At 37.2% G+C, this 23145-nt stretch overlaps 1 protein-coding gene and 1 pseudogene across 5 annotated transcripts in view; both read right to left on the reverse strand.

Moving 5' to 3' along the window:
• The window catches only part of LOC113175100 (zinc finger protein 569-like), a 127150-nt gene extending 112662 nt beyond the window's left edge, over positions 1-14488 (reverse strand). For 3 of the 5 annotated variants that reach the window (XM_077793045.1, XM_026379261.2, XM_077793041.1), the window contains exons 1-2: positions 14307-14488; positions 12369-12524 (exon numbers count right to left, since the gene is read on the reverse strand). The gene's annotated coding sequence lies outside the window, so the exon portion shown is untranslated. Of the gene's footprint in view, positions 1-7487; positions 7558-12368; positions 12525-14125; positions 14247-14306 lie in introns of those variants that run through there. The other 2 variants (XM_077793042.1, XM_077793043.1) reach the window with 2 other exon arrangements.
• A 2349-nt stretch (positions 14489-16837) lies between these two features.
• Positions 16838-17227, reverse strand: LOC144250360 (high mobility group protein B3 pseudogene; annotated as a pseudogene).
• Between the last annotated feature and the right edge of the window lie 5918 nt (positions 17228-23145).

The following is a 23145-nucleotide window of genomic DNA, read 5'->3' on the forward strand; positions in this document are numbered from 1 at the left end:
CCACAACCCTAGCCCCTTCAAAAGTGTCCTTACTTTGTTTCCTCTTCAATCTGGTTGGCATGTTTGGAAATATTTTTTATTCTGCTCTCATATCAAATGACAATTTTTGGTAACTGTAGGCTTCTAAGAGAAACCCTTTCTCCTCAGGGATTTGAAGAAATGTCTCCAGTGACTTCTAATGCTGCTGGAAAGAATAATAATGGTGACAGAAAGTATTAATCATTTTAATTTTCTTTCCTCTGTAAGTTTTTGGCCCTTCTTGTGTTTGTTTTTGGTAGTTATGTATTTTTTTTCTCATTGAAATGCTCAGTGAGTAGAGCATTTCAATGTAGATATTAATCTAGGAAACTTTATTGTACTTTTGTAATTCCTTTATTTTTCCCTTCTGTACAATTCATGAATTGAATGACATTTCTTTTTTTTTTTTTTTTTAAAGAGAGATTGAGGGAGAGAGAGAGAGAATTTTAATATTTTTATTTTTTAGTTATCGGTGGACACAACATCTTCGTCTTGTATGTGGTGCTGAGGATCGAACCCAGGCCGCACTCATGCCAGTCGAGCACGCTACCACTTGAGCCACATCCCCAGCCCCGTGAATGACATTTCTTAAACTGATCATCTAAGTATGTTATATTTTGTCTCCTTAAATTTTCATTTTTCTCTTCCTTAAGAGATTTTCTTGCTCTTATCTCACTATCTTTATGACATATGTGTGTATCCTTAATTCAGACATCATATATAATATTGAGGCCATCTTTCTCATGCATTAAATGCTATTTTAAATAGATTTACTATCTTCTATCTTTTTGAAGATACTTTACTTTTTGCTCTGTTTGAAAAAAAAAGGTTTTGTTTCCTCTATTATTTTCTTCACATTTCTTCCTAATTGTTTAGGTTTTTCTCTTTCATGATAGATATATTCTTCAACTCCACTGTGATTCCCTAATTGTTCATATTTAATAGAGGCATTACAAAGTTGACTATAAAGTCTGTGTATATGATTCATTTCTTGGCTGGATGGGCTTCAATGTGCCAGTGGGATAATAAACTAATCTTTTCACTGGGGACTGCCAAATATCAATTCTTGGAATTCTTTCCTTTGGGGGGTCACGCATTTCTCTAAAGGAAAATCAGTTAACTTGCTACCACTTTCTAAGAGAAGGCCAGAGAAAGAGTGCAGGAGAGTCACATTTTTCAGAATATAGGCTGAAATTCCCACTTCAATCCCAAACCTCACCCATATCCTCTACTTTGGTTGGAGTCAACAAAGTCTAGACTTTTCTGATTCGGTTTTAAGAAAAATATACCTCCATACTCTTTCACTTCTGTGAGGCAGAAGCAGTATAATCACCTGGCTATGAAGGGTGTGGAAAGGGTCCCTGGCAGTCTAATAATTGATTACAAAATTCTAATCCCGGGCTGGGGATGTGGCTCAAGTGATAGCGCGCTTGCCTGGCATGCATGCGGCCCGGAAGAGTTCGATCCTCAGCACCACATACAAAGATGTTGTGTCCGTCGAAAACTAAAATAAATTCTCTCTCTCTCTCTCTCTAAAAAACAACAAAAAAAATTCTAATCCCACGTTTTAGCCCCAGCACACCCCCCCTATGTTGCCCTGTACCTGCTAAATTTAGGTCTATAGTTTTTTCAGAGGTATTGTAATATTAATAGTTCACTTCTTTTTAGTATTGTCCTCAGTAGGCAATTTATTATTATTTTTTAATTTACCATCTTGACCATTTTTTAAATATCTTTATTTTTATTTTTATGTGGTGCTGAAGATGGAACCCAGTACCTCACGCATGCCAGGTGAGCGTGCTACCACTTCAGCCACATCCCCAGCCCCATCAGTAGGCAATTTAAATTGTAGTTTCTGGTAGTGTTCTAAGTACTTTGTTCAATTTTCTTCTTTTAAAATGATGTTATAAATTCTCAACCATGGAATTTTCATTTTCTTTTACTTTTTTCCTTTATCATCTAATACTCTTTAAATTATTTTATTGATATTTTAGTGGAGAGCTTGAAAGAAATAAATGTAGTTATTTGCCATGTCTGTATTTCACGGTCTTGAAAATCTTTTAATATTTTTTTAGTTGTAGATGAACACAAAATCTTAATTTTATTTATTTATTTTTATGTGGTGCTGAGGATCGAACCCAGAGCCTCATGCATGTGAGGCAAGCACTCTTCCACTGAGCTACAACTCCAGCCCTTCAAAATGTTCTAAAGCAGTGACTTTAAAACTTCATTAATAAAGGTCCACATTAAGAAATAGGCTTTAGGGCTGGGGTTGTGGCTTAGTGGTAGAGTGCTTGCCTCGCATGCATGAGGCTCTGGGTTTGATCCTCAGCACATATAAATGTAAAATAAAGACATTGTGTCCACCTAAAACTAAAAAAAAAAAAAAAAAAAGTAAATATTAAAAAAAGAAATAGGCTTTATATTCTATGCTTATATTTAGAATCAATTTGCAGATATACATATATGTATGATTGTAACAATATGAAAAGCAAAATTTCATGTACAAATTTTCATGTACAAACAAGTACCAAAATGTAAAGTATTCTAATACTTCCAACTTTAGAGTTATGGGAGGAAGGGCTATTTTCACCAGGAAGCAAAGTCCAGACATACACTTAAATGCATTCCTCTTCTTTTTGAAGGGCCCGGGGTACTGGAATTGAACCCATGGATATTTTACCACTCAGCTACACCCCCAGTCCATTTTATTTTTTATTTTGAGACAAGAATCTCACTAAGTTGCTGAATTTGTGATTATCTTGTGTCAGCCTCCCAAGTCACTGGAATTACAGATCAGCACTGCCAGGCTTGAAATACATTCTTAATTTTTTACTTTTTATTAAAAATTAGAGCTCCATTCTACAAATGAGGAAACAAAAGGGAATTACTACATTCCTAATAAGGGAGAGGGATTCTCAGCTCACACCCAAGAGATGGGATTGAAATGATAAGGAAGGTCCCAAAAGAGTTAATAGCTCAGAAGAAAATTGTGAATAACCTAACAGTTCTTCTGGGAAAATGGTCAAGCCTTCTTATTCACAATTTTAAAAATAGTCAAAATACATATAGATCCAAGATAAATAAGAGACAAACAGTATTTGTCCTGATAGAAGGGGAATGGGTATCTAGAGCAAAACAGTGTCTTACTCTCTATTTATTTATTTGGTTCAAGAGATGAATCCAGGTGCTTAACCACTGAGTCCCATCCCCAGCCCTTTTTTAAAAATTATTTATACATATCTTTTTAGTTGTTGATGGGCTTTTATTTTATTCATTTATTTATATAGGGTGCCGAGAATCGAACCAAGTGCCTCACACATGCTAGGCAAGTGCTCTACTGTTGAGCCACAACCAACCCAAGCCCTTTTTATTTTGTATTTTTGAGGCAGGGTCTCATTAAGTTGCTTAGAACTTCATTAAGTTGCTGGCACTGGCTTTGAACTTGTGATCCTCCTGCCTCAGCCTACCGAGTCTCTGGGATTACAAGTGTGCACCACCATGCCTGTCTTACTTCCCATTTTATATCATTTGGAAATCTTCAGGGGAAAAAACATATATATAGAAAAAGAATATATATTTGGGTCTTTGCATATGTGAATATATATAGATACGGATGCATGTATGTGTGTGTATTAAGGTCTGAATATGTATGTATATCCATGTATGTTTATTTACTTCAAATAATAAAATCACTAGTTTAAAATAAATAAAGTTGGGCATGGTGGCACACACCTATAATCCCAGCAGATCAGAAGGCAGAGGCAGGAGGCCTGCAAACTCAAAGCTAGCCTCAGCAATGGTGAGGCACTAAGTAACTCAGTGGTTGAGTGCTCCTGAATTCAATCTCTGGTATCCTCCCCAGCAAAAAGTAAATAAAATAAAATAAACACACAGAAATAGGCTTTTCCAAACAAAGTCAACAATGAAAGGACCAAGGTTTGTTTATAAGCCTTTCCTTGCTCTTAGGGAATATCGGGGCCCTCTCATTTGAGGAGGAAGTTTCCCACTCATCTTTGTTAAGTATTAAGTAACAGAACTCCCTATTAACAGAACTTTTTCTTTAGGTAGGAGGTTGAAAATGAGAAATAAGCTTCCGAAAATAGTTTGTCTCCAACCTTCCTTTCCTCTAGCTCACATTTATAAACACATTTATATGCATACTTTCCTCCCAATTTACATCTAATTTTAAAAACTCAAACTACAAAAATATTGAAAGATAAATGCAAATAATACTTGTGAAATCCTTCACCTGTATTTAACAATTGCTTTCATTTACCACATTTACTCTTTCCTTCTCTAAAAACAAAAACTTTACCTTTAGCTCCTTCAGCTTGTACTTCTAAAAAGTATGAAATTCTCCTAAACATACTGCCATTACCACAACAAAATTACTGAACTCTGCCAAAGTAATAAAATTTAATACATTATCTCTATTTCTATCTTCCTAATTATTTAAAAAATATCCTTTAAATCCCTTTTTTTAAAATTCCAGGATTTAATCAAGAATTCTATACCTATAAAACACATCTTAAACACTCTCCTGCTTACATTTCTTCAATGTGACTTCTTTAACAATTTTGTCTGAATGCCTTATTAGTCTCATCTTTCACTGTGGGGAGATGATCTGGATGGACGCACCTTTAGTCCTGACACAAGGGTCCTGAACAATTATTGTCTTCCTCAGTAACTTGGGTGTTACCCCAGCTCAGATAACAAGGCGTGGCTCCAGGTGTAGGCGTCACCTGCTGGGGTTGAGTTACCTTCACCTGTTCCTTTGTAATCCTACCCCTTCTGCCCTTTTCAGATAGAATGTTCTAAGAAACAGCGTCCCCCCAAATAAAAGCCCATTCCCTAACGTGCGCACGCTCTCTCTCTCTTTCTCTCTCTCTCTCGAGCCTCTTGTGACCTTCTCTTGCCCCCTTCTTGGGGAGCCTGAGGCCAAGAGATGGGGAAACCATCCTGAAGCTTATAAAAGGTATTTTGTGTCTGTGTGGTATTTTGCATCATCCCAAATTCACATGAGTGACTTGGGTTCAGCCACCCACACTGAAGAGGGGCAGCATTTCACCCCCAGAAATTAAACTCCAGCCATATACAATGACATGCCTTTCTTAAAATACACAAAACACTCAATGCTTCCTAACCACTGCTCATCATGTTCCCACACCTAGAACCATCTCCTGATTTCTGACCAGCTCATCTTTCCTTTGATCAATGCTTTCCTGTTCTTAAAGAAAAAAAAATATTTTATCACTTGACTAGGATATCTATATCTATAGAATCTATTTATATTCCTGTACCACATGAACTTGCCTAATTTGTGGCATTTCTCTCTCTGCAACAGTATCCGTTGATTTGTCTGTTTTCCTAGGATTGTGAACCATTTATGGGAAGGACTACTCATATGGCTTCATGTTTTTTGGCCTGGCACAATAATTTACATATGAAAAGATATAGTAAAGTTTGTGCAATGAACTTTAAATAGTGAGGCACAATGGCACCCAAGCAAGAAGAGTGGAATGAAAAAAAACCCCATCAACTTAGAATTTTCTGTCGAAGAAAATTATCCTGATCTGGGCACAGTGATGCACACCTGTAATTCCAGTGGCTCAGGAGGCTGAGGCAGCTCTCAAGTTCAAAGACAGCCTCAGCAATAGCAAGGTGCTAGGCAACTCATCAAGACCCTGTCTCTAAATAAAAAAAAGAAAAGAAAAAAAGAAAAAGAAAGAAATTATCCTTCAAACATGAATAGGAGGGGCTGGGGTTGTGGCTCAGAGGTAGAGCACTCGCCTAGCACATGTGAGGCCCTGGGTTTGATCTTCAGCACCACATAAAAATAAATAAATAAAATAAAGGTTTTGTGTCCAACTACAACTAAAAAATAAAATTTAAAAAAAAATGAATAGAAAAAATGCTTTCTCAAACAAAGAAAAACTAAGATAATTTATCAAGATGATTTACCCTGAATAAATTATTAAGAAGGAATTCTTCAGAAAGAAGAAAATTTCTGTATGTAAAAAATGAATCTGCATAAAGAAAGGAAGACAAAGAAGGAATAATAAAAGTAAAATAAAAATATTTTGGTTCTTTTATTCTTAATTGATCTAAAAGATAAATGTTCATTTAAAGCAACAGTGATAACAATGTAGTGGTTGATTATAGCACATGGATAAGTGAACTGAATAACAGGAATGTCAACAAGAATGGGAAAGAGAAATTGGGAACACTCAGTTATAAGGCTTCCACTGTGTATGAAGCAGTCTAGCATTTTTTTTTAAGTGAACTTGGATTAGTTAAAAATAATATTGAAAATTCAGAGGCAACACTTAAAAAGTTTTAAAAAGAAGTACAAATTATACAATAAAACAGATTAAATGAAATCATATAAAAATTTCAATTAAGACCAAACAAAAAGGGGAAAACAAAAGCAAGTGGAACAAATGGAAAAAAACAATTTAATTAGAAAGATGGTAGATATTATCCAACTGCATAAAAAATTAGAGGGGTAGCCCTGTGCCATGGCATATGCCTGTAATCCCAGCTACCTGGGAGGCTGGGGCAGGAGCATAGGAAGTTCAAGGTCAGCCTCAGCAAATTAGCAAGGTTCTAAGCGACTTAGTGAGATCTTGTCTCAAAAAAATCACAACATAAAAAGGCTGTGGATGTGGCTCAGTGGATTTAATCGGTGGTACAAAAAGTTACAAGGGTAAAATGTCTGAATACACCAATTAAAAGATAAGATTCGCAGAGGAGATGAGAAATCAAGATCTAATTATGTGTGTCCACAAAAAAGCCCCACTTTAAACATAAACAGTTTAAAAAGAAAGGCATGCATCAGTTGCATTGGCACATGCCTGTAATCCCAGTTATATGGGAGGCTGAGGCAAGAGGATCACAAGTTGCAGGCCAGCCTCTGAGATTTAGTGAGACCCTGTCTCAAAAAATAAAAATGGGGCTGGGGTTGTGGCTCAGTGGTAGAGTGCTTATCCAGCATGCATGAGGCACTAGGTTCCATCCTCAGCACCACATAAATGTAAAATAAAGATATTGTCTCTACCTAAAACTAAAAAAATAAATATTAAAAAATTAAAAAAAAATGACTGGGAATATAGCTCAATTGTAAAGGGACCTGAGTTCAATCCCAAGTACCACAAAATGGGGATGGGAATGGGAGTAACATCAACAAAAATGAAATAAGAGGGAACTCTGAGTGTGGCCTGGCTAATGGAAAAGCACCCTGGTACCAACAACAACAACAAAATCCTTTACAGAACTCTGGGAAACAAAAGTTATACCAAAGAAAATACCAGGAGAAAGTTGACTGAAACACTGTAGGAGATCTGGGTGCCATTTTAACTAACCTATTCAGAATTCATAAAAATGACAAAAAGTCTGAGACGTTATTAGAAATAATTCAAACAAAAGCTGTGGGGCTGGGGATGTGGCTCAAGCGGTAGCGCGCTCACCTGGCATGCGTGAGGCCCGGGTTCGATCCTCAGCACCACATACAAACAAAGATGTTGTGTCCGCCGAAAACTAAAAAATAAATATTAAAAAAAAAAATGCTGTGTAAGGGCCTAACCAAGAAAACTTCTTCCATTTATAGAAGTTCATAAAAGTGAACTAAATGAGTAAATTTTCAGGCAGGGGGTAGAGGGGGTTACTGGGGACTGAACCCAGGAGAGCTTAACCACTGAGCCATATCCCCAACGCTTTATATTTTGTTACTTTGAGACAGGGTCTCACTAAATTGCTTAGGACCTCACTAAGTTCCTGAAGCTGGCCTTGAACTTACAATCTTTCTGCCTCAATCACTAAAGTCAGTGGGATTATAGGTGTCTGCCTCCTGTACTCAACTTTTAAAAATAGGAAAAGTCAGGTTGGCAAAGATGCCCATTTTCCCAATATTATCTACAAGATTAATGTAATTCCAATCATAATTACCAAAAAAAATATATAAGTCAACTTGTTAAGCCAACCCTCAAATTTATTTAAGATGAAAGGGCTAGAGAAAATGAGATGAAAAAGAACAAGGTTAGAAAGCTACAAATGATTGCTTAAATTTAAAAACCTAAAAATAACTGGGCTGGAATTGTAGCTCAGTGGTAGAGCACATGCCTGGCATGTGAGAGACACTGGGTTCAATCCTCTTAAAAATAAAGTTATTATGTCCATATATAACTAAAAAAATAAAAATAAAAATTAACAAATTTTAATAAGTAACTAAAAGGAATATGGAAGGAACAAGGTGGTAGAGACATTAACAGAATAAACACAGACTTCTCTTTGTCCTATTTTTTTTTTTTTTAGTTGTAGATGGGCACAATATCTTTATTTTATTTATTTATGTGATGCTTAGGATATCAAACCCAGGATACCAAACATGTGAAACAAGCACTCTACCACTGAGCCACAACCCAAGCCCTTTCTTTGCTTTTTATATTTGTTTTATATATATATACTTTAATATAATTGGTTTTTATATATTTGACTTTCTAACCATGTAAATATTTTATATAATTATAAAACAAAAGCTATACCTAAAAAGCAAAAGCAAAAAAAAAAAAAAAACAAAGTGAATCATTTATCAGTTTGTAGCTTAACCAAAGAGAAATTAGTTCTAGTTATTTTAAAGCACAATAATTGGACTAAACTTCCCTAGAGGGATCTACCCTTATAACAATAGATCTATAAAGAAATGTGAGCCAGGCACGGTGACACAGGAGGCTGAGATAGGAGAATCACAAGTTCAAAGCCAGCCTCAGCAATTTAGCAAGGCCCTAAGCAACTTAGGGAGACTCTGTCTCTAAATAAAATACAAAAGAGGGGATGGGGATGTGGCTTAGTGGTTGAGTACCATTTTAACTAACTGACTCAGGTTAAATTCAATCCCTAGTACCAATTAAAAAAAAAAGTAATATTATTTTTAGTAGGAATGTTAAGTTCTGATAAAGTTGTTCTGAAACTTTACTTTTTTGTACCAGGGATTGAACCCAGAGGCGCTTAACTGTTGTGTCACATCCCCAGCCCTTTTAAATTTTTTTTTTTTTTTTTAATTTTGAGATAGTGTCTTGCTAAGTTGCTGAGGCTGGCTTTGAATTTGCAAACCTCCTGCCTGATTCTCTGGAGCTGCTGGGATTATAGGCATTCCCCACTAAACCTGGCCTGAAACTATCTATTTATACATACATATATGGATGGATAGGTAAGCAAATAAAAGATACAAAAACAATACCAAAGTTAAAATCCTGCAATTCTAGATTTTAAATAATAGAAAGAACAGTATGAATTCATGTCTATTTTGTTAAGAATATATTTCCTGCTATAAGATTAATGAACCCATGACAAGTGAAAGAAGCCTGTCCAAAAAGGTTACATGATTGTCTGACTTCATGCATTATGAAATGTTTGGAATATGCTAAAGAAATGTAAAGGGACAGAAGGCAGATTATGGTTGGTTAGGCTGGGTGGGAATGAGGGAATATTATGGGAATAACTGCTAATGAGTACAACGTCACTTATAGCAGAAACAAAAAAATGCTCTAAAATTTTATTATGGTGATAGTTTCACAGCTCTGTGTGTGTATGTATGTGTGTGTGTGTGTATATATATATGTATGTGTGTGTGTATATATATATATATATACGTATATATATACATATATATGTATATATACATATATATACATATATATGTATATAATAATATATACATATATGTATGTATATGTATATATACATACATATACATACATACATATATATACATACATATACACTATTATATACATATATATGTATATATATGTATATATACATATATATATGTATATATATATACGTATATATATATATATATACACACACACATACATATATATATATACACACACACACATTCACACACATATGTATATTTTTTAATGGAATTGTATACTTCATTTATTTAGGTACTGGAAATTGAAACCAAGGGAGCTGTACCACTGAGCTACATCCTCAGCTAGCTTGCTTGTTTATTTATTTATTTATTTATCTCTATCTATCTATTTATTTATTTATTTGTACCAGGGATTGAACTCAGGGGCACTTGACCACTGAGCCACACTCCCAGCCCTATTTTGTATTTTATTTAGAGACAGGATCTCACTGAATTGCATAGCACCTCACTTTTGCTGAGGCTAAATTTGAACTTGTGATCCTCCTGCCTCAGCCTCCCAAGCCACTAGGATCGTAGGCATGCCATATCGTGCCCCACTTTTATTTTATTTTTTATTGATTAAAAAAAAATGACAGCTGAATGCATTACAATTCTTATTACACATATATAATACAATTTTTAATATCTCTGTTTGTATATAAAGTGTGTTGACACCCAATTTGTGTCTTCATACTTGTACTTTGGATAATGATGTGTATTACATTCCACCATCCTTGCTAATCCCCTGCCCCCTCCCTTTCCCTCCCATCTCTCTGCCCTATCTAGAATTCATCTATTCCCACTTTTATTTTTTATTTTGAGACAGAGTCTTGGAATTGTCTACTTTAAATGGGTAAAATGTGTAGGAATTATATCTTAATTGAACTGTTAAAAAAAAAAAGAAAATATTTCTTAGCTCTGTTCACACAAGCATACAAAAATTAGAAATAATAGTAAGGGGCTGGGGTTGTGGCTCAAGTGGTAGCGCGCTCGCCTGGCATGCGTATGGCCCGGGTTCCATCCTCAGCACCACATACAAAGATGTTGTGTCTGCCTAAAAACTAAAAAATAAATATTAAAAAATTCTCTCTCTCTCTCGCTCTAAAAAAAAAAAATAACAGTAATAAGCACTACAACTGTGGGCTTTTAAATTTTCTTTCTTTCTTTTTTTTTTTTTTAGTTCTGGAAAAAAAAGACACAATACCTTCATTTTATTTATTCTTTTTTGTTGTTGTTTTTTAACGTGGTGTTGAGGATTGAGCCTAATGCCTCACACATGCCGGGCAAGTGGTCTACCACTGAGCAATAACCCCAGCCCTATAACTGTGGTCTTAAAATACCATTTCCCACTAAAAGAAATCAAGGTACCACACCAAAAACTGATTTCATGCCTCATGCAGGAAATGTTCCAAATGATCCAGGGTCTCCTGTCATAACAGAAATGTAGGACACTAGGCTGGAGTTGTAGCTCAGTGGTATAGCACTTGCCTAGCATGTTTGAGGCAGTTGGTTCAATTCTCAGCACTGCAAATAAATAAAATAAAGGCACATTGACAACTAAAAATATGTGTGTGTGTGTGTGTGTATCAAAAAGAAAATAAATGCAGGACACTGTCAAAGACTACTGGGGATGTGTTCAAAGGACTCAGAAGCTATTTTGAAGAGTGAACAAAGATGAGAAATATGAGCTTCAAAACCAAAGTAACTGTGGGGTTGGGGTTGTGGCTCAGCGGTACAGCACTTGCCTTGCATGTGTGAGGCACTGGGTTTGATTCTCAACACTGCATAAAAATAAATGAACAAAATAAAGGTATTGTGTCCACCTATAACGTATATATATATATAGATAGATAGATAGATAGATATAGATATATAGTAACTGTAAATATTTTAAACCACATAAAAGATGTTAAAATTGATGAATATATAATGTAATAATAAGACTAAGAGATGAGAGGAACAAATTCAATATCCCAAAACCCTACAAATAGAAAGAATCCATTTATTCTCTCTTGCACATACAGAGCAGAAGAGTGAGTAAAAGCTGATGAAGGAAATTTATTTCTTAGGAAATTTTTCTGACAATTAAATGAACCAGGAATGACAATTCAAATATCCCTGGATTATTGTAATAGTTTCCTAACTAGTCTTTCTGCTTCTTGCCTTTCTCCCTCTCTACCCTTTCTTCATTCTTTCTCCAGTAGTCCATTCTCACCAGAGCAGACAAAGCACTACTCATAAAGTGTAAACAGATAATGTAACTCCCATGCACAACTCTCCAACAGCTTCCCATCAAAGCCAAAATCACTACTACGTTCCATAGGCCAAACCTGATCTGCCCTCCTCTCCACTTAAATTTCATCTCTCTTTTCCCCCAACTCTCCCCACTTCATTTGCTTTATTTAAACCACAAGCATGTTGCCACCTCAGGATTTTTATAACTCTTATTCCCTTTGCATGTGATAACCTTTCTAAAGTTATACACATAAATTGTTCCTTTACATCTTTATTACTATCTTTTTAAGATGCTTTCTTTGACTGCCCCCAACTAAAACACTAATTCCCATCTCTAATTCTAAATATGCTCCCACATTATATTTTCTCTTAGCATTTTTCACCATTTAATAAATTTTGTATTTAACTTACTTACGTTGTTTATTATCTGGCCCACAACCGCGTAAGTACCATGATATCAGGAGGTTTTCCTCTTGTTCACGCTTATATCCCAAGCACATAGGACTTGTGCCTGCTACACAGCATTCAATACATGGTGAGTCTATGAATACTCCTTAATACAAGAACAACTCTGAAAAAGAAATTTGAAAAGAGAACACTACTTCAGAAAACATATAATTCACACACAAAGATTTTTTAAAATGCTTGACTTTGATAGTAATCAAATATGTGAAAATTAAATTTCTATAGCAAAATAAAATTATAACTATGAGGTTAACAAAGATTACTATTATTTATAATATCTATTGTTATCATGAGTGTGGGGATACAGGCAGTCTTATACTATGACAATAATAATGCATATTATTGGACTCTTACATTGGGAATAATTGGAGAAATTTAGGAATTCTTTGGGACATATATTTTGATCTATTAATTCCACTTCTAGGAACCTACCCACGCCTCAAAAAAAATAATGAATAAAAAAGAGCACTGGCTGGGGTTGTGGTTCAGCGGTAGAGGACTTGTCTAGCACATGTGAGGCCCTGGGTTCGATCCTCAGCAACACATAAAAACAAATAAACAAAATAAAAGTATTGTGTCCAACTAAAAAATAAATATTTAAAAAAATAAAAAGAGCACTATGAAGCTGGGTGCAGTGGCCCATACCTGTAATTCCAGGGGCTCGGGAGGCTGAGGCAGGAGGATCCCAAGTTGGAAGCCAGCCTCAGCAACAGTGGGGCTCAGTGAGACCCTGTCTCTAAATAAAATACAAAAAAGGGCTGGGGATGTGGCTTAAAGTTGAGTGCCCCTGAGTAGTTTAATCCTTGGTACCAAAAAAAACAAAAACAAAAACAAAACAAAACAAAAAAACACTATTGAAATGTGCCAAATAGCTCCTAATAAGGAAAGTGTTGATAACACTTTGCAAGAAGTTGAAAGATCCAAACTACCCAACAGGGATAAATGTATTGAAAGGTATAAAAAAAAAAAAAAAAAACTAAAATGAGGGCATAAATTTGTAATAGTTTAATGTAAAGACACTAATTATGTATTGTTAAATGAGAAAGTAGGTTATAGAAGGTGTATGTATGTTTGCAATATTTAAGTCATTATGCACATATGTAAAAAGAAAAATGCATGCGTATATATTCACAAAGGGTAGGGCAAAAAGATGGTTAATAAATGTTGGCAGTGGTAGTGAAGCTGGTAGAGTTATGAATGATTTTTATTCTCTGAGGTTTTCTGTATTTTGAGATTTGGGGAGTGGAGGAGAGTAAGGAAAATGAATTTCGCACGTACATAAATCACCTAATATATGAAAACAAGGCTAAAAATAATAAAATATTCAGGTGTTGGGGCTATTGATGTTTCATATAGAAACACACTTCCAATTACCAAAACGACACAAATGCAGCACCCGTTCAGTCTCATCTACCGACAAAACCTTCCATCCTCGCAGTGTCTCATTCACTCTCGATCCCACAGTCACGCATGTTCGCAGCCAGGATCACAACTAAACATAAAAGGGAAAGCGCAATGCCAATCACAGCACGCCATGCGGTCACGGTCCTTCACACGCTACTGCCACGGTCCCAGGGAACCAACCGCACAGGCATCGCCCCTCACCGCGTTCCTCTTCCAAGGACACCTGCGCGGGTCCGCAGGCCCCTACTCCCACCAAGCACAAAGAGTCCCAGGCTCCATGCTCCAGGGTTTCCGAGGACTCACCACCCAGCCCACTGACACAGGCCGCGAGTCCACTATCCAGCGCCGCCCAAGTGGCACGGCCCGCGAGGGCTATGATAGGGAGCCACCGAGGTCAGCGGTGGCGGTGGCAGTGGCGGAGAGCAACACTAGCCCAGATCCGTTAGATACGGGGTAACACTTCCCAGAGGACCCCGCGGCTCACCCAGGCAGGACTGGTCTTCCTATTTACAAGCTGTGTGAATACAAACGGCGGCATTTAAGAGCACGCGGCTCCGCGCCAGAGGATCATCTTGAGGTTTTGTGGGAGCTGCCTCCCTTGAAACCCATTCTTAAGAGCCTGGGAGCACAACTTGATACAGAGAAGAATCTGAAGAGGTCCGTCGCTTTCTTACTGGAGACTACAGCTCCCAGAAACCTTCGCCGCACAACATTAGTTTCTGTAAAAAAGGCACTTCCTCTTTACGTCGGCTGGATCGGCCGATTGGAGGCGTTAGGCTATCTGGTCCGTGAGAGCCCCGCAGCTCAGTCAGTTTAGTTCCGTCTGGTGGGGGCTCCGCCCTAGACTGATATGCTTCTTTGAGGTGAAGGGGGGAAAGATTAAGGGTTCTTGGAGGCCCGGTGGGTCTGAGCGTCAAGCTTCCAGCGGCACTATGAAGAAGTGATGTAATATGACTGTGTTTGTGTGAAACTTTGTCCACGGAGTTTGGGGTCTGGCGAATTTTGAGATTGTGTGTATTTACAATCATATGTGTGACGCAATAGTCGCGTCATATGTTCTCGTCACTGACCTGCAACATGGTCGGAAACGGTATTTTGTTTTCTTTTTCTTCCCCGCGACCCCGGTGCTGGAGATTGAACCCAGGGCCTCACACAATGGTAGGCATGCGCTCTACCGCTGAACTACATTCCTAGTCCTTTATAATTTTATTTTTACCCAGGATCTTACTAATTTGCCCAGGCTGGCCTCGAACTTGGGATCCTCCTGCCCCAGCTTTCTCAGTAGCTGGTATTACAGGCGTGCTCCACCTAACCCGGCTGAAATGATATACTTTGGTCTATTCTTTCCGAAATCCTGGATTGTATCGGTGACAGTGTTACTGGACTGATGACCTGAAATTGTGCATGTTTGATGGAGTAGTGTCACCAGACTATTTGGATTCTAAACAGACTCAGCCATTTACCATCAGTGTGACTTTGGACTAACTGGTTAAATTCTCTGCCTTTGTTCTTAACAGTCTTAATTAAGAGAAAATAGTAACTCCCTCAAAGGATTTCATTGAGAATTGAAAGGGTTCATTACCAGCTGTTTCCAAGAGTGACAGTTCAAGTATAACAGTTTTTATCTGAGGCCAAAGATTTACAGATCTCATCAGGAGTTTAGATCAAATCAGAAGTTTAGACCTCAGTCAAAAACGCAAAGTAGGCTCTTTGAGAAGAAAAGAGGCTCAAATATCAGGAATTCTCATTTCCCCCAATCGAGATTTTACACTGGAACTCCTAATGAACTTTAGAACATCAGTACTTCCAGTCCAAAGTGCTCCTCAGTATGCTGCTGTGAACTTGGGAAAGAATGGAGTCCCACAGAGTAGAGAGCCTGACCTTTCTCTTTCACAATAAGGAACAAAATGGTTTTAATCTCTCTTTTAATGCAGATGGTTGGATGTGGAGCACACCGTCTGAGTTGTTCTGTGGGACAGTTATAAGTGAAGACCTGGTGTCTCATGACTCCTACTTCCTTCCTCAGCTCTGCTTTTCTCCAAAAAAAGTGTTAGTGTTTCCTATTTTTCTGTTTCATTTTTTTAATTAAATTAATACCATTAAGACCTGCTTGTATTTCAGGACATAACATTTCCTATATTTTAAAAAATGTAATATTATTTATTTAACTTCAAAAACATTTCAGCATTCTAAACATACAAAAAATAACATAACATTGCAAATTGCATTTAAGTACAGAAGGTTCTTGAACTTTCACTGATGTAGTGGCTCTTTGCTGACAATGAAGAGTTCTACAGTTTGTTTGAAAACAAAGTTGAAAATCTACTGTACTTAACTAAAAAAATTTAAATACTTCTCATGCCAGCTGAGCCCCCCCCCTTTTCTACAACTAACAAAGGCAGCAGAATGCTATATCACTACATACAAAAATAAAACAACGTGAAGCTAAATGGATGCCCACCACAGTGTCAACAGGTCCAGCCTCACAGTGCACATCCTGAGCTACGGCCCCTCCAAAAGGCATCTTCCAGCACAGCCTCAACGCTAGGGAAGGAGCATTAAGAGTTTGTCTTGGTTGTTTTGTTCTTTTTACAGACTATAGATACGTACAGTTGATAACTGAGGACTTCTAGCCAATAACCATATAGTTAACACAACCTTACAAATTTTTTAAAAAGTGCCAGAAACATCTTCAAATGCCTTGTCACACCAACAGCAAAATGCATAGAGTGAGGAGAACCTGAGAGTGCCTTTTCATTTTAAAAATGTTTGGAAATATGTACAATTTTGATACAGTTTTAGGGTGCTCTGGACCCCAGGGCCACTTCATGTAAACCACTGACAATTTCTAGAGCACTTTGAGAGACTACTATCGTGATCAAATTCTGTAATTAAACCTATTGAGAGTAACAGACACATCTCACATAAGATGTGTCAATCACGGTGCTCCTCTACTCTAAGGTATTCACAAGGAGATGGATAAACAGTTTTTTATTCATCCTCCTTCTCCTCCTCTTACACTTTTTTCCAGGCAACTTTAGCAGGACCCTTTGAGCCATCAAACTTTCCTTTAGACTTATAGTCAGCAACATCCATCTCGTATTTCTCCTTCAGCTTTGCGGCCTTAGTGATGTATGGCTGCTTTTCGCTGTCACTTAAGTTATTCCACATCTTACCCAGCTTTTTTGACACATCTCCAATGGAAATACCAGGATTTGTGGACTTGATCTTGGGGCGGAATTCTGAACAGAACAGGAAGAATCCAGATGGTGGTCTTTTGGAGGCTTTAAAGTCCTTTTTCTTCTTGCCTCCCTTAGCTGGTTCATAATCCTTCATTTCCCGATTATAGCATACTTTATCCACCTTTGCCATTTCATCAAATTTTGATTTCTCTTTCCCAGACATTGTCTTCCACCTCTCAGAGTCCTACCTGGAACATTGACAGGATCCTCCTCCTCCTCCTCCCCCTCCCCCTCCCTCCTCCCCCTCCCCCTCCCCCTCCTCCCCTTTATTTTATTTATTGTTACGTGGTACTGAGGATCATACCCAGCGCCTCGAACGGGTAGGGCAGCGCTCTACCACTGAGCCACAACCCCAGCCCCCATTGGTTTTTCTTCTTATGTTCTTCTCTGAAAGTCTGCACAAAGAAAGCATAAGCAGACATCTTGCCCTTTGTTTTCTTTTTTTTTTTTTAACTTTAGTATTTATTTTTTGGTTATAGGCGGACACAACATCTTTGTTTGTACGTGGTCCTGAAGATAGAACCCGGGCCGCATGCTTGCCAGGCGATGCGCTACCGCTTGAGCCACATCCCCAGCCCCTTTTCTACCATTCCTATTTTTTAAAAACATTTTTTAGTTGCAGCCCAGAATGGTGGAGCACTTGCATGTAATCCCAGTGGCTTGGGAGGCTAAGGTTGGAGGATCTCAAGTTCAAAGCGAGCCTCAACAAAAGCAAGGTGCTAAACAACTCAGTGAGACCCTGTCTCTAAAATATAATACACAATAGGGCTGGGGATGTGGCTCAGTGGTATAATGCCCCTGAGTTCAGTCCTTGCTACCAAAAAAAATTAGTTGTAGATGGACAAATTATCTTTATTTTATTTATTTATTTTTATGTGCTGCTGAGGATTGAACCCAGGCCTTACATGTGCTAGGCAAGTGCTCCACCACTGAGCTACAACCTCTGCCATTCCTATTTTATGTAGAAGGTGGTATACTATATACGTTCTTTTGGATCTTCCTTTCTTTTCACATTAGTAATACATTCTGGAGTTCTTTGCACATAAGTAGATAGAATATCCCCTTCTAATAAAAAATAAGTGAATAATATTCCATTGTAGAGATATGTCATAGTTTATTTAAATGATCCCTTATTAGTGGATATGTGGGTTTATTTTGAAGATTTCCCCAATTCTTTAAAACCATTCCATAGCTGTTACTGTGGTGATTCTTTATTCTCTTCCAGGTAGCCTCTCATCCTTTAGAAGAGTAAACATGGCTTCTTCATGTGATAACAGTGGCAGGAGGATCACAAGTTCAAGGTCAGCCCCAACAACCTATTGAGATCCTAAGCAATATAGCAAGACCCTGTCTCAAAACAAAAAATAAAAAGGGTTGGGGATTTAGCTCAGTGGTAAAATACCTCTGGGTTCAATTCCTAGTAACAAAAAAAGGGAGGGTGCTAAAAGGCTTAATTCATTGGAACCATTAGCATATCAATGCATTATTACACTGGGAATGTGAGTGTTACTGTTAATTTTCACAACATTATTTGGGCAAAATTGTATTCACTTCTCTGGGATATTTACTAAGAGTGGATTACTATATCATGACCACATGTCAAATTTCACTAGATACTGCCTAACAGTTTCCAAGAATAGTTCTACCAAGTAAAATTCCTATTAGTAGTGTATGAGGATTCTGGTACCCTATATGGTTGCTAACATCTGATATTATCCTTTTTGGCATATGTGATGGTTGTGTGGTATTATTACAAGTTGGGTTTTTAAAAAATATTTATTTATTAGTTTTAGGTGGACACAATCTTTATTTTATATTTATATTTATATACTGAGGATCAAACCCTAGGCGAGTGCTCTACCACTGAGCCACAACCCCAGCCCTACAAGTTGGTTTTAATTTGCATTCCCTTGATTAGCTTTACATAGTTTTATCATTGAGTACTTTTAAATTTTTGCTCATTTACCTAGTGGGTAACTTTTTATTTTAAAATGTATATATATATATATATATAGTATATATATATTTAGTTGTATGTTGCCACAATACCTTTATTTTATTTTTATATGGTGCTGAAGACTGAACCCAGTGCCTCACATGCCAGGCGAGCACTCTACTTCCGAGCCACAACCCCAGCCCCTAAATATATTTTTAATTTGTTCTAATTAGCTATATGACAATGGAATGCATTTTGACACATAATACATAAATGGAGTATGACTTCTCATTTGTCTGGTTGTACATGATTTATTTACGCAGGTCATGAAATCATATATGTACATAGGGTAATAATGTCTGATTCATTCTACTATCATTCCTACCCCCATATCTCCTCCCCTGCCCTTCACTTCTGTCTAGTCCAAAATACCTCTATTCTCCCTGCCCCCATTGTGAATTAGCCTGCACATATCAGAGAAAACATTCGGCCTTTGATTCTTTGGGATTGGCTTATTTTTCCAGTTCCATCCATTTACTAGAAAATGCCATAATTTCATTCTTCTTTACGGCTGAGTAATATTCCATTGTGTATATGTACCACAGTGTTGATCCATTCATCTATTGAAGGGCACCTAGGTTGTTTCCATAGTTTAAGCTATTGTAAATTGAGCTGCTATAAACATTGATGTGGTTGTGTCACTGTAGTATGGTAGTATGATGATTTTAGTCCTTTGGGTATAAACCTAGGAGTGGGATGACTAGGTCAAATGGTGATTCCATTCCAAGTTTTCTTAGAAATCTCCATACTGCTTTCCAGAGTGGTTGCACCAATTTGGAGTCCCACCAGCAATGTATGAGTATCTTGTGGGTAACTTTTCTTATTGATTTGTATGAATTATTTAAAGATTCTGGGTGAGTATCCTCTGAGATATATGTTCTGGGAATATATTCTCCCTCTTTGAAAATTGCTTTTTCAGTCTTTTAATGGTGTCTTTTTTGGTACTGAGGATCAAATCCAGGGTCTCTCTCATGGTAGGCCAGTGCTCTACCACTGAGCTATATCCCCGAGCTGTCTTTTGCATGTGCATGCAAAAAACTGAGGATTGAACCCAGGGGCACTTTACCACCGAGACACATTCCCAGATCTTTTTCTAAAGTGTTCATTTGGTCTTGTTAGGTTGTTGAGGGTTTTGTTAAGTTGGTAAGGCTGGTCTAGAAGTTGCACTTCTTCCTTAGCCTCCCATGTCACTAGGTTTACAGGTGTGCATCCCAGTGTCTTAATGGTGTCTTTTGATGATGAGAATATCTTAGTTTTATTATGGCCCAATTCACTAACCTTCCCTATATTTACTGATTTTATTTCCTATTTAATAAATCTTTTTTGCATTTTCCATATTACAAAGATTGCCTAACTTACCTCTTAAAATTATATCTGCAATCTATCTGAAATTAAATTTTTCTAAATTGTGTGAGGTAGGGGTCAATATATAATTTTTTTTATTTGGATATCCAGTTGACTTTGGCACCATTGAAAAGTTTACCATTTCTTTACCACAAAGTTGTCTGTGTCATAAATCCAGTAACCATACTAATTAAGCAGAATTCTAAGAAGAATTCTATGATCTGCATCTAGTTATATTACATAGCAAAAGGGATTTTGCAGGTGTACACAAGGCTACTAATGGATTGACCTATGATAAGAAGATTATCTGAGTAAGGCTAACCTAATTACATGAACTTTTTAGAAGTAAAAATCATCCCTGGCTGGGCTGGGGCTATAGCTCAGTGGCAGAGTGCTTGTCTAGCATGTGTGAGGCACTGGGTTCAATCTTCAGCACCACATAAAATAAATAAATGAAATAAAGGCATGCTGTCCATCTACAACTATTAAAAAAAATCATCCCTGGCTAATGGCAAAAAAGAATTCAGAGACATGAATCATAGGGAGACTTGACACAGCGTTGCTGCCTTGAAGATGAAAGGGTCTCAGGGAAAAGGACCTAAAAATGGCCTCTAGGAGCTGAGAGCAGCCTTGCAGCTAAAGGTGGACAAGAGACCTAGTTCTAAAACCAAAAGAAAAGAAAATGTATTCTGCTGAGGGGAGGGGGGCTGGAGATGTGGCTCAGTAGTACAATGCTTGCCTAGCATATGCAAGGGCCTAAATTCAATCCCCAGCACAAAAAAAAAAAAAAAAAAAAAAAAAAAAAAAATTCCTGCTGACTACCTCAGTGAGTGTGAAAGTACAGTCATCCTCCCAGGGGAGGCCTCCAGAGAGCCTCCAGATAAAAGCCTAGCCTGGCAGACAGCTTGGTTTTAAGCTTTGTGAGTCTAGAAGGAGAGAGACCAAACTCTGATCTATAGAACTCAAACTTTGTGGTTATTTCTTACACAGCAATAGAAAACAAATACACCATAGAAGTGTCATCTGTTTCTGGATTCTCTATTGTTTCATTGGCTGGTCTGTACACATTATAACAAATAGGTCATCTTATTTACTATGTTAGGTTCTCCAACTTTGTCATTATTCTTCAATTGCCTTCACTATTCTTAGTCCTTTGCTTTTCCATATGAATTCCAGAATCAGCTTCTCAATTTCTATAGGCATATACATATTTTTATTTTTTTCTTATACTGGAGAATGAAACCAGGGCCCTCTGCCACTGAGCCCTTTTAATTTTTTTATTTTGAGACAGGGTCTCACTACATTGCTGAGGCTGGCTTCCAACTTGCAATCTTCCCGCTTCAGCCTACTGAGTTGAGTTTCTGAGATTATGGACATGCACCACTGCATCCAGTTATGTATTCATATTTTTAAACCACTGAAAATTTTATTGATTCTTACAAATAATTTGATACTATTTGACCTCTTTACATTATTGGATCTTCTAATTCATGAACAGAGTATATCCCTCCATTTTTATTATTAATTTTTATCAATATTACTTTGTGATATTTCAATATAAATGTCTTACACATTTTTAGTTAGATGATAAGTATTTGACATTTCAAAAGAAGTTTTTGGAAGAGTAATGTTAGTAATGTTTTTGTTAGGTTATTTTAAAAAATTGTAGTTGTAGATAGACGGCATGCCTTTATTTTATTTATTTACTTTTATGCAGTGCTGAGGATCAAACCCAGTGCCTCACATGTGCTAGGCAAGCGCTCTGCCACTGAGCTACAGCCCCAGCCCTTGTTAGGTTATAAAGTTCCCTTCTATGAATGTTGAAAGTTTGTTTTAATGATGAAAAAATTTTGAGTTTTGTAAAATGCCTTTTCATACATAAAAATGGTTATTTTTCTATTAATGAAATGTGTTGCATTGATCGGTTTTCCAAATGTTAACTCTAACACTTTACTACTATTCAAGTCAGGGGCAGAGCCCACTGAGGCTGAGTTCCATCCAACTGAATAGAGGCTATTCCTTGAGCTTTGGGGCAGGAACAGGATCTTCCTGCAGCTTAGTTCTGCAGGTGATGAGTAGACTGATAAGTGGCCTGTGGGTCTCCTGGACATCCATCTCTAGGACTCTGGGTGACTCTATGAGTGAGACAATGGGGTCATAATATATAATGACCTATCACACTGGTCATTATATATTACCCTTTTTATATATCATTGCTTTTATTTTGTTAACACTCCATTAAATATTTTTGCATCCATGCTCATGAAACAGATTGATCCATGATTTTATCTTCCTCTATTGTCCTTTTCAGGTTTTGAACCAAGATTATGCTGATTTCATAAAATGGGTTAATAAGTACTTTCTGTATTTCTCTTTGAAAAAATGTGTACAATATTGATTTTATTGTTTTTCTGTATGTTGTATTACTGAGGATTGAACCCAAAGGTTAGGAGTAGCATTCCACCAGTGGGATTCACCCCCAATTCTTTTTGTTTTGAATTTTGAGACAGAATATAAGTTGTTCAGGCTGGCTCCAAACTTGTGATCCTGCTGCCACAGCCTCCTGAGTACCTGGGCTACAGGCGTGTGCCATCACACCTGGCTGGTTTTATTGCTTTCTTGCAATACTTTATGGTAAAAGCCCACTGGTTATTAGTATTTCTTTGTCGGGGCTTTTTTCTCCTTTTATTTTATTATTGCAGTACTCAGGGTAAACCTAGTGCTTTGTACACGTGCATGCT

The sequence above is a fragment of the Urocitellus parryii genome, chromosome 15, assembly GCF_045843805.1.
Source record: "Urocitellus parryii isolate mUroPar1 chromosome 15, mUroPar1.hap1, whole genome shotgun sequence".
Classification (NCBI taxonomy): Eukaryota; Metazoa; Chordata; class Mammalia; order Rodentia; family Sciuridae; genus Urocitellus; species Urocitellus parryii.